Raw genomic sequence first — 9918 nt, forward strand, 5'->3', positions numbered from 1 at the left:
GTCCTCACCCACCGTGGTCTGCAGGCACTGCACTCTCAGAGCGTGTCCTCACCCACCGTGGTCTGCAGGCACTGCACTCTCAGAGCGTGTCCTCACCCACTATGGTCTGCAGGCACTGCACTCTCAGAGCGTGTCCTCACCCACTGTGGTCTGCAAGCACTGCACTTTCACCTCTGGCTTGTGTGCAGGAGGCCAGGGGGGCAGCAGAGGATGGTGACTTTTTTCTTGTGTTTTGCTAGGAAAACCAGTGTTTATATCATTTCATGATCAGAAGTCTTCTCCCACCAAATCCAATGGATTTAAAAATTTAGGAAATAACATTGAACCTCTGCCATTAAAGTCTATCACAGACTGAACCACTGTCTCCAAGGAAAATCTGATCTATTCAGAATACTCTGTGCGATTTCCCTACTCTATGCTGAAAAAGGGAAATGTCTTCCTCCAAAAGGCGGCTGGCTGAATATATTCACTTTCCTCTAAAATACATTAAACGATTTATATCACAACTAGTCAATTTTATGCTTTATTTCATGCTGTTTTAGCAGGTAACTGTGTGAGCCATGGTGAAGAGACAGGGCAGTGTCTCTGTAACACAGCCATCAACACTCTCACGGGGCCCTGTGGGAAACTAGAAACATCCACTATCCGAGGAGCAACACCAGGCCCGAGACCAACTTCGGCCCACCTCTGCACACGCAGCCTCCGATGAGACCAAGCCCTCATCTCACTGTGCACTGCTGTCCAGGCCTCACTCAGCTCCTGGAGCTGGTCGTCATGCTCTCTCCCCTGCTGGCTCAGCCCAGCCCTCTCCTCTGACCATGCCCAGCCACCATTTGTAGCTGAGTTCCAGGGTCCTGTGTCCAGGGGAGTGTTTTGACCCCTTCCAGAGCCCTCATCCAACCACAGTGGGCAACTCATGGCTGCTCAGAAGAGCTGTGTCTTTCAGCCCCTCCCTGCAGCAGATCCGAAGAGAGTCCCCACAGAGACGTCCTTTGGGTGCTTCAGACTTGGTCAGACCAGTGAGAAGACAGCTTCCCTCATCAATATAAATAAAGTCATCATTTTGGGAACTGGTATCAAAAGGGGAAGAATATTATCTCAAACTCGGGAGAACCACCTTAAACATCGTCCATTACAACAGCAGAACAGTCACTCCTGTTTCTCTCCCAGTAACTTGTCCCCGAAACGTCCGCTTTTATTAGCATTTATTTGGAACACACACAACTCTGGGATGCCTCCTCATACTAAATAAACATGGTTAAGTATATTTAAAGTCACGTGCAAGAGCCTCAGATACTTTTAAGTTACAGAAATTCTAAAATAGGTTAAGATTACAAGTTATAAATTTATAGGCAAATGGTAAAACAAACTTATCAAACTTCAAGCAAACAATTACCCATCCTCAGTTTGTGATTATGTAGTTTAGAAAAAAACTGTAACAAGCTACTTTTTTTTTGAGGCAGTCTCACTATGTTGCCCTGGGTAGAGTGCTATGAGGTCACAGCTCACAGCAACCTCAGACTCTTGGGCTTAAGTGATTCTCTTGCCTCAGCCTCCCAAGTAGCTGGGATTACAGGGGCTCACCACAGCACCCGGCTATTTTTTTTGCTGTAGTTGTCATTGTTATTTGGCAGGCCAAGGCTGGATTCAAACCTGCTAGCTCCTGTGTATGTGGCTGGCACCTTAGCCACTTGAGCTACACGCACCAAGCCAACAAGCTACTTTTGACTAGGTAAATTTACTCAATGCTTACAAATAATTTCCAAACAGCTTTTGAGAAATACATTTACTGTGAGTAAAACTGTTAGAAGTACATTCAATGACTACTAAAAGCAACATAAATCAAAACGTAGGTCAGACAGGTATCTCCTACATCAAAGAATCCACTTCTAATTCTGCCATAAAAAGAAATAAAATTCTGACACTTGCTACAACACAGACGGACCTTGAAGACACCACGGGCAGTGAAGTCAGTCAGACACAGATGGACAAGCACTGGGTAATCCATTCGTGAGATTCCTAGAAAAGGCGAGTTCATAGAGACAGGAAACAGAATGGTGTTTGCAGGAGAGAAGGTAAATTCACTGTTTAATTGGTATGAAGTTCTAGGTAGACAGCGGTGATGGCCACACAACATTGTGAATGCACTCAGCACCAGGAAACTGTACACTTACGACTATTAGGAATGTTATGCATATCTCACCACAATTTAAAAGACTATTCCCTGGCTGATACCTACAGTCTCTTTGGGAGGCTAAGGTGAGAAGATCCCTTGAAGCCAGGTGTTTGACACCAGCCTTGGCAAAATGAAATTTTTTGAGACAAGTCTTGCTCTGTCACCCAGACTAGAGTGCCATGGCCCCAGCCGAACTCACAGCAGCCTCAAACTCCTGGGCTCGAGCAATCCTCTTGCTGTGGCCTCCCAAGTAGCTGAGATTACAAGTGCAAGCCCACACGCCTACCTAATTTTTTCTATTTTTAGTAAGGACAGTGTCTCGCTTTACTCTGGCTGGGTCTCCCAGAGTACTAGGTTTACAAGTGTGAGCCACTACTGCACCTGGCCTTACAAAATTTAAAAACTTAGTCAGACAGAGTAATTTACATGTGTAGCTCTCAGCTACCTGGCAGGCTGATGAAGGAAGATCACTTGTGCCCAGGAGTTTGACGCTACAGTAAACTATGATTGTGCCACTGCACTCAAGCCAGAGCACCAGAGCAAGACCCTAAAAAATAAATTTGAAAAGATAAACAAGAAAATTCATTTTGAAAAATATTCCTAGAACTAAAAAAGAAAAGTCCAAATTTCTCTCTTGTAGGTTAAAAAAAAAAAAACCCAAACAGCGTAAATTACTGAAGAGACAATGCAGGAGCCACGTCCTCCAGGGGGTGCTGTGCTCTCCTCATCACAGAGGTCATCAGGCAGATGACCAGTGTCCAGCAACTGAGTAACTCCAGCAGTAAAGCAGGAGCCGTGTCCTCCAGGGGGTGCTGCGCTCTCCTCATCACAGAGGTCATCAGGCAGATGACCAGTGTCCACCAACTCTGAGCAACCCCAGCAGTAAACGTGAACAGGTTTCTAAAGTGACAATTTACACGATTATTCCGATTTTAGCCCTAAGCAGGTAATTTCATGATTCAAATCTCTTTACTGAATTTTGTGCTCTTTAAGAATAAGGTAAACTGAGAATGTTTAAAGTAAAAATTTTCTTACTGTTTCAGATCATTATTACACATCTGAACTCAGTGAGGGCTCTTTTTCCCCAAGGCATATTCCCTCTGTCGCCCAGGCTAGTGGCTGGCGCTGTGGCACCAGCCCAGCTCACAGCATTAACCAGGGCTCTAGGGCAAGAAAATTAACACTAATTCCGGTTAACACGACCACCTTGGGAATGGTCTCTGATGTCTCAGTTACCTTCAGCAGTTGACTTTTTTGGCATCACAAGCAAAGTCAAGAAATGTGACTGTGACATTCAACCAAATCATCAGGTTCTGACAGCAGCAAGAGACGCAGAGGAGGAGCTGCAGTGCTGCAGACACCACCTCGTCTCTGCTCGGTGAGAGGGGGACTAGGTACCTGGACAGCTCTCCTTCAGTATCGGCAACGGAACTGGAGAGGTAACAACCCAGGAGTTTGGGTTGGGCGCAGCGGCTCACACCTGTAATACCAGCACTCTGGGAAGCTGAGGGGGGGCTAGCTTGAGCTCAGGAGTTCAAGACCAGCCTAAGCCAGAGTGAGATTCTGTATCTACTGAAAACAGAAAAACTAGCTGGGCATGGTGGCAGGCACCTATAGTCCCAGCTACTTGAAGGGCTGAAGCAAAAGGATCACTTGAACCCAGGACTTTGAGGTTGCTGTAAACACCACCACCACAGGACTCTACTCAGGGCACAGAGAGATTGTCTCAAAAAGGAAAAAAAAAAAAAGGCTGGGTGCAGTGGCTTACATAGTGAGATCCTGTCTCAAAAAAAAAAACAGCACCTGGGCATTGTGGTGGGTACTACTAGGGAGGCTGAGGAAAGAGAATAGCTTGAGCCCAAGAGTTTGAGGTTGCTGTAGGTATGATTCCACAGCATTCTACAGAGGGCAACAAAGTGAAGCTTATGTCTCAAAAAAAAAGTCCAAACAACAGAGAACCTTGATTGTAATTGTAGTTTTTACTTCTTAAAAATAAACCCACATCAAATGAGACATACAGCTGATAAGTGTGTATTATAATAACAACACACTATCTCATTATCTCTTCTGAAAGCAACTTATACAGCTTACTAAAATGTTAAGAGGCCAGTGATGGAAGCTTCTGTCCACAGGATGCCGCAAAGAGCAGCAACAGAGCCGAGGAGCAGCCCCTGTTAACAGAGCCGGGCATTTATGCCTGCGCTGACACACGTGGCGGCTCAGCACCGCCCCCTGAACACACCATTTCAGTAATTGTTTTTAGTTGGGTATTTGTTTTGGTTTGTCTTAATCCAGCTGTGGTTCTAGAGTTTTTTTTTTTTTTTTTAGACACAGAATGTCACTTTGTTGCCCTCGGTAGAGTGCCCTGGCATCACAGCTCACAGCAACCTCCAGCTCTTGGGCTCAGCCATTTCTCTTGCCTCAGCCTCCCAAGTAGCTGGGACTACAGGCACCCACCACAACACCCAGCTGTTTTTTGTTGCAGTTTGGCTGGGGGCCAGGTTCGAACCCGCCACCCTCAGTATATGGGGCCAGTGTCCTACCCACTGAGCCACAGGCGCTGCCCAGTTCTAGAACTTTGGTGACGAATACAATTTCATGGATTTCTTTCTTTCTTTCTTTTTTTTTTGAAACAGAGCCTCAAGCTGTCACCCTGGGTAGAGTGTTGTGGCATCACAGCTCAAAGCAACCTCCAACTCCTGGGCTCAAGCGAGTCTCCTGCCTTAGCCTTCCAAGTTGCTGGGACCACAGGCGCCTGCCACAATGCCCAGCTATTTTTTGGTTGCAACCGTCATTGTTGTTTGGCGGGTCCGGGCTGGATTCGAACCCGCCACCTTGGGTGTACGTGGCTGGCGCCTTAGCCACTTGAGCCACAGGCGCCGAGCCAATCTGGCTTTCTTAATGGGGCCTTTTCTCCTTGTTACAAAGGCAGGGCACGCTGAAGTGCGCCCCAAGCAACACACAGGTGTGCAGAGTAAAAGCACAACCTAACCCCAGCCCCGTGGCGCTCCCCAGGCAGGCCTCCCTGACGCCATGTGGTGCCTGCTTGTCAGACGGGCATCACTCTCCCGCAAGCTGCTGCTTTTCAGCCAGTGTGTCATGGATGACTTTCCAAGGGACACAGAGGCCTTCAGTCCACGGTGTGTGTGCTGTGACATACTCAGGAGCTTCTCCTTGCCTTGTTGCTGCAGTGCACACCTTTGTGGGATGCTGACGTATTCCTAGAAGTGGAACCTTGGAGTCCCAAGCCTTGCTTAAAGTTTGATAGATAAATGCTAAATTGCCCTCCAAAACATGGGTGTAGAGATGCTCTTTCCAGAAACATAATACAGAAATAGAACCTCATCACTGCTTTAGTCAGAATGCTTGTGCTCATTAGAGCTGCTTCTTTGATAACGTACATTAACTATCACACACTCCCCTTTTAAAAGAATGATAAACTCAGTAGATGTAGTTAAAATGTGGACCTATCATCTGGGATTTTTTTCACCCAAATGTTTCTTCTATTAAAACACTTCCTATGATGCTAGGTGCGGTGGTTCACACCTGTAATCCTAGCACTTTGGGAGGCTGAGGTGGGTGGATTGCTTAAGTTCTGGAGTTGGAGACCAGCCTGAGCAAGAGTGAAACCCCAGTCTGTAAAAATAGCCGGGTGTTGTGGCAGGCACCTGTAGTCCCAGCTACTTGGGAAGCTGAGGCAAGAGGATCGGCTGAGCCTGAGAGTTTAAGGTTGCTGTGAGCTGTGATGCCATAGCACTCTACACAGGGTGAGAAAGTGAGACTCTGTCTCAAAAAAGAAAAACCAAAAAACAAAACACTTCGTAAGTGCCAGCACAGGGTACTGTGCATGTTGCAAAGAAATAGCCTGTGTCTTCATACAACTGACTTTTGATTTTAGTTGTCATTTTAACATCCCTGGATGTAGCTCATGTCCATCTCACGCTTGGGGGCAGTCTAAAATCCTGACCAAGACTTCTGCAAATTCGCCAGGATCATCTGTTTGCTTGGTTCTCTCTACCTCTGCGCTCTGAGTGTCTGACGCTGCCGGTGGGCACCACAGAACCACCTTTTGTTCAAAGGAGGTAGTACTGTGATTCCACTGAACAGCCTGTGCACGTCACGTAGGTCTGAGTGCACGCTCGCTGCCGTCTTGCCCTGGAGAGCATCCGACCCACTGCTAAGAACACGGGGTGCGGCCACCTCAGCTCAGTGCTCCGATGCTGCCCCACATGTCGCTCCTCTTCCATACCCTCCCTGACTGCAACAGGGCCTTTAGCCCTTCTCTTAATTTTCAACAGCAACAAAAACAAAAACACACTAGTAAAAGATACTCTACAGTAGGTAACTGAGCTTTGGGCAGGAAGATGTGGGATGGGAGCAGAAGAATTGAAATTGAAGGCTAACATTAAAAAAAATACCTAAAAGAGATTAATAGTCATACTGCAAAAAGAGCTTACACAAACTGTTTATTTTTTTTTTTGAGACAGCGGCTCATTCTGTTGCTCAGTTTGGAGAGCAGTGGCGTGATAACAGCTCACTGCAACCTTCAACTCCTGGGCTCAACTGATCCTCCCTCATCAGTCTCCCGAGTAGCTGAGAATACAGACGTGTGCCACCATGCTCTGCTAATCATTTATTTTTTGTAGAGATGGGGTATGACTATGTTGCCCAGGCTGGTCTTGAACTCCTAGGCCTCAAGTGATCCTCCTGTCTGGGCCTCCCAAAGTACAGAATTTCAGGCCTGAGCCACCATCTCAACTGCACAACTGCTAAGGAAATCCAAATCCCAACATGAGATTTACCAAACAGCTCACGTGAAGAAAAGGGGTGAGAGAAGACCCTTGGGAAGCTGTAAGTTGCCACTCCCTCTTGCAAGGCAGTACGGTGGCATCCATGGCCCCTGTGCAAGGCCACAGACACCGTGTGCCCACTCCGGTGTCCGTCACCCAGGAGCGCCTTGCACACGGGCAGATGGAGGGACAAGAGTCCTGCAGTGTCGTTAGTGACAGTAAACAAATGAGGGGACACGGTGAAGCCACTGAAAAGATGAGACAGAGCCACAATAAGGCAGCCTGATTACAGCATTTAAACACGGGCTCTGCACTCAGAGCACATGCATGGAAATTAGGATGGCAGTCCCCACTTGCGCCGAGACCACCACCATGTGACTGACGTGCCCCCTGAGAGTCAATGTTCTCACCTATAGAATAAATGCGGGACAGTAATCTCTGGGGGCCATGGTGATGGTCAAATGAACCCAGGCACACACACAGAAAGCCTGATTTGCTATAAGATCTCACATGACACACTATTAACGAATAAAGGTGCAAAATGATTAAAGTAAAATCCCACATTTGTCAAATAAAAAGGTACTATAAGCAATTTTAAAATATAAACAAGCAAACTTAGAAAATGGCTTGGAAAGAGACACAGTTAAGAGCAGTGACTAGTTAGGAAGACTGCAGGACAACAAGGGGATAAAAGGGGCTTTTGCTACACACCCCCCACATATGTGTATCCTTTGATTTTCTTTAAACAATGAACACTCTATTTTTGTATTCTGAGACAAAACAACAGAATCTAGTAAAGACGAGAGGGGCAGTTAATCTCGTCCTGTCCTGGACATCTCTACTGCTAACATCTGGCCTCAGAGCAGCAGTTCTTAGAGTGGTCTCCAGACCCCAGAGAGTCCCCCAGAACCTCTCAGAGGGTCCACGAGGTCAAAACTACGTTCACAGTAATACTAACACGTTATCTGTCATTCCCACGGGTGAGCGGAGCAGGCCAGGTGAACTGCAGGCTCCTCAGCACAAGTCCCGGCCCAGTGCCTAAGGCACCAGCGGTCACTGTATTCTTCACGCCCTGCACATGCAGGAAAAAGAAGAAAAAAGAAGCCAGTTTTACTCAAGAATGTCTTCGATAAACAGTAAAGTAATTAATTCTATTCAATTCCAACCCTTCCACGTCTTTTTATTTTTTGTGGCAAAACAGGCAGCACACGAAAAGTATGTGCTCCCTGCTGCCCCCAAGGAGGATGCTGTCTCAGAGCAAAGCAAGGGCAGCTGTTTGAGCTGAAAACAGCTTCTCCCTGTGCTCCCAACAGCACAGTCACCACGTGTGCAGACTTCTCCCCGTCAGCAAGGCGGCATCAACTCTGCAGGACAGCAGTTCGATCTGATCCCAACACAGTGTCAGACCCCAGGCTCGGTCCCCTGAGACTGCCCCACTTCACAGGTCTACTACAAGGCCCCAGGTTTTACCTCAGCTCCTCACCAAGAGCTACAAACAGGATTCCCACAACCCCTTCCTCAGCTCCATCTGCCCTAGAGGCTCACAGAACTCCCCGAACACAACTTTATGTGTCCTTATGAAGACTACAAAGGACACAGGGAGGGAGGGCAGGCAGGCGCAGGGAAGGGGTGCAGAACTCCCGCCCCTCTCGGGATGGCCACAAGCTCAGCTACCCAGCAGCCACCTTTATACAGGTGTAACTGATTCCATCAATGCTCCAGGGGAACAATCCTTCAGCGCTGGGGCTGAAAATCCCTGGCTTATAATTCAGCACAGGTCTTCCAGATGACCAGCCACAATCCTGAAGCTACAGTTAACAGCCACCAGTCAACTCATTAACATACAAAGACAACACTGAAGGCCCCCCAAATTTAGGAGTTATGTGCCAGGACATGAGGACAAAGACTAAACACACATTGCACAAAGTAAATGAAAAATAAAATCCCAAGGCCACCCCCCCCCCCCGACTGAACAAACCCCATCTTGGCCAGGTGGACCCCAGAAAAGCTTGAGAACTGAACTCCTGGCCATAATGAAGGGGTGCTGGGCCTACGTCCCTGTCCTCTCCCCTTAGAGTGCAGGCACAGGAGCACAGGACTGATGTTAGAGCAGACTCTATCAAACAGAGACCTAGGGCATCGATTATGGCAGGACTCACAAACCAAACATCTTGTTAAAGTTTTTTTTTTTTAATAAACAGAGTCTCCCTTTATCGCCTTTGGTACAGTGCCATGGCACCACAGCTTACAGCAACCTCCAACTCCTGGGCTTAGGCAATTCTGTCGCCTCAGCCTCCTGAGTAGCTGGGACTGCAGGCGCCCACAACACGTGGCTATAAACTTTTTTAAAAAACCAATCCAGTAGACCATGGCTTCCTCTCTAACCTGACTCTGGTCTGGACCCACACGACAGAAGCAGACCCCTGAGCTCAAGCATTCTTCCCACCAACTCTGAGCCTTTAGACAAAAGTTTATTTCTTTAACTGATCACAAAGCTAAGAATCTCTAAACCCTGCTGCTATGTAAGCCCCACTTTGAGACATCCTTTTTAGGGTGAACCAATGTAAACCTTCCATGTACTGATTTATAATGTCACCTATAATTCCTGTCTCCCTAAAATGTATAAACCAAACTGTAAGCTGACCACCTCAGGGCCACCTATCTAAGGCTTCTTGGTTTTGTGGATCCCTGGGCCATGCACTGATACTTCCAAACAATCAAGGTGTGAAGCTACCAAACTGTGCTATGAGCAAAGGATCCACTCAAAGGATAATACAGAACTACCAGTTCTAGCTGGGAGTGGCGGGCACCTACTGGAGCCCAGTCACTCCGGGGCCAAGGTGGGGGAATCACTTAAGCCTAGTAGTTAGTTCCAGGTTGCAATGAGCTATTACGATGCCACTGCTCTCCAGCGTGGGTGACAGCATGTGACACCCCATCTTCTTTTTTTTT

At 47.4% G+C, this 9918-nt stretch overlaps 1 protein-coding gene across 4 annotated transcripts in view; it reads right to left on the minus strand.

Moving 5' to 3' along the window:
* PPP2R2D (protein phosphatase 2 regulatory subunit Bdelta) overlaps positions 1 to 9918 on the minus strand; it is a 55996-nt gene that overhangs the window by 36953 nt on the left and 9125 nt on the right. For 3 of the 4 annotated variants that reach the window (XM_023515621.1, XM_012807794.2, XM_012807793.2), the window contains exon 2: positions 7925 to 8038. The exons of the other annotated variant lie outside the window; for it this stretch is intronic. The gene's annotated coding sequence lies outside the window, so the exon portion shown is untranslated. The remainder of the gene's footprint in view (positions 1 to 7924; positions 8039 to 9918) is intronic. 4 annotated transcript variants of the gene reach the window in all.

Source organism: Otolemur garnettii, unplaced genomic scaffold (genome assembly GCF_000181295.1).
Source record: "Otolemur garnettii isolate 467f Iridium unplaced genomic scaffold, OtoGar3 scaffold00075, whole genome shotgun sequence".
NCBI lineage: Eukaryota > Metazoa > Chordata > Mammalia > Primates > Galagidae > Otolemur > Otolemur garnettii.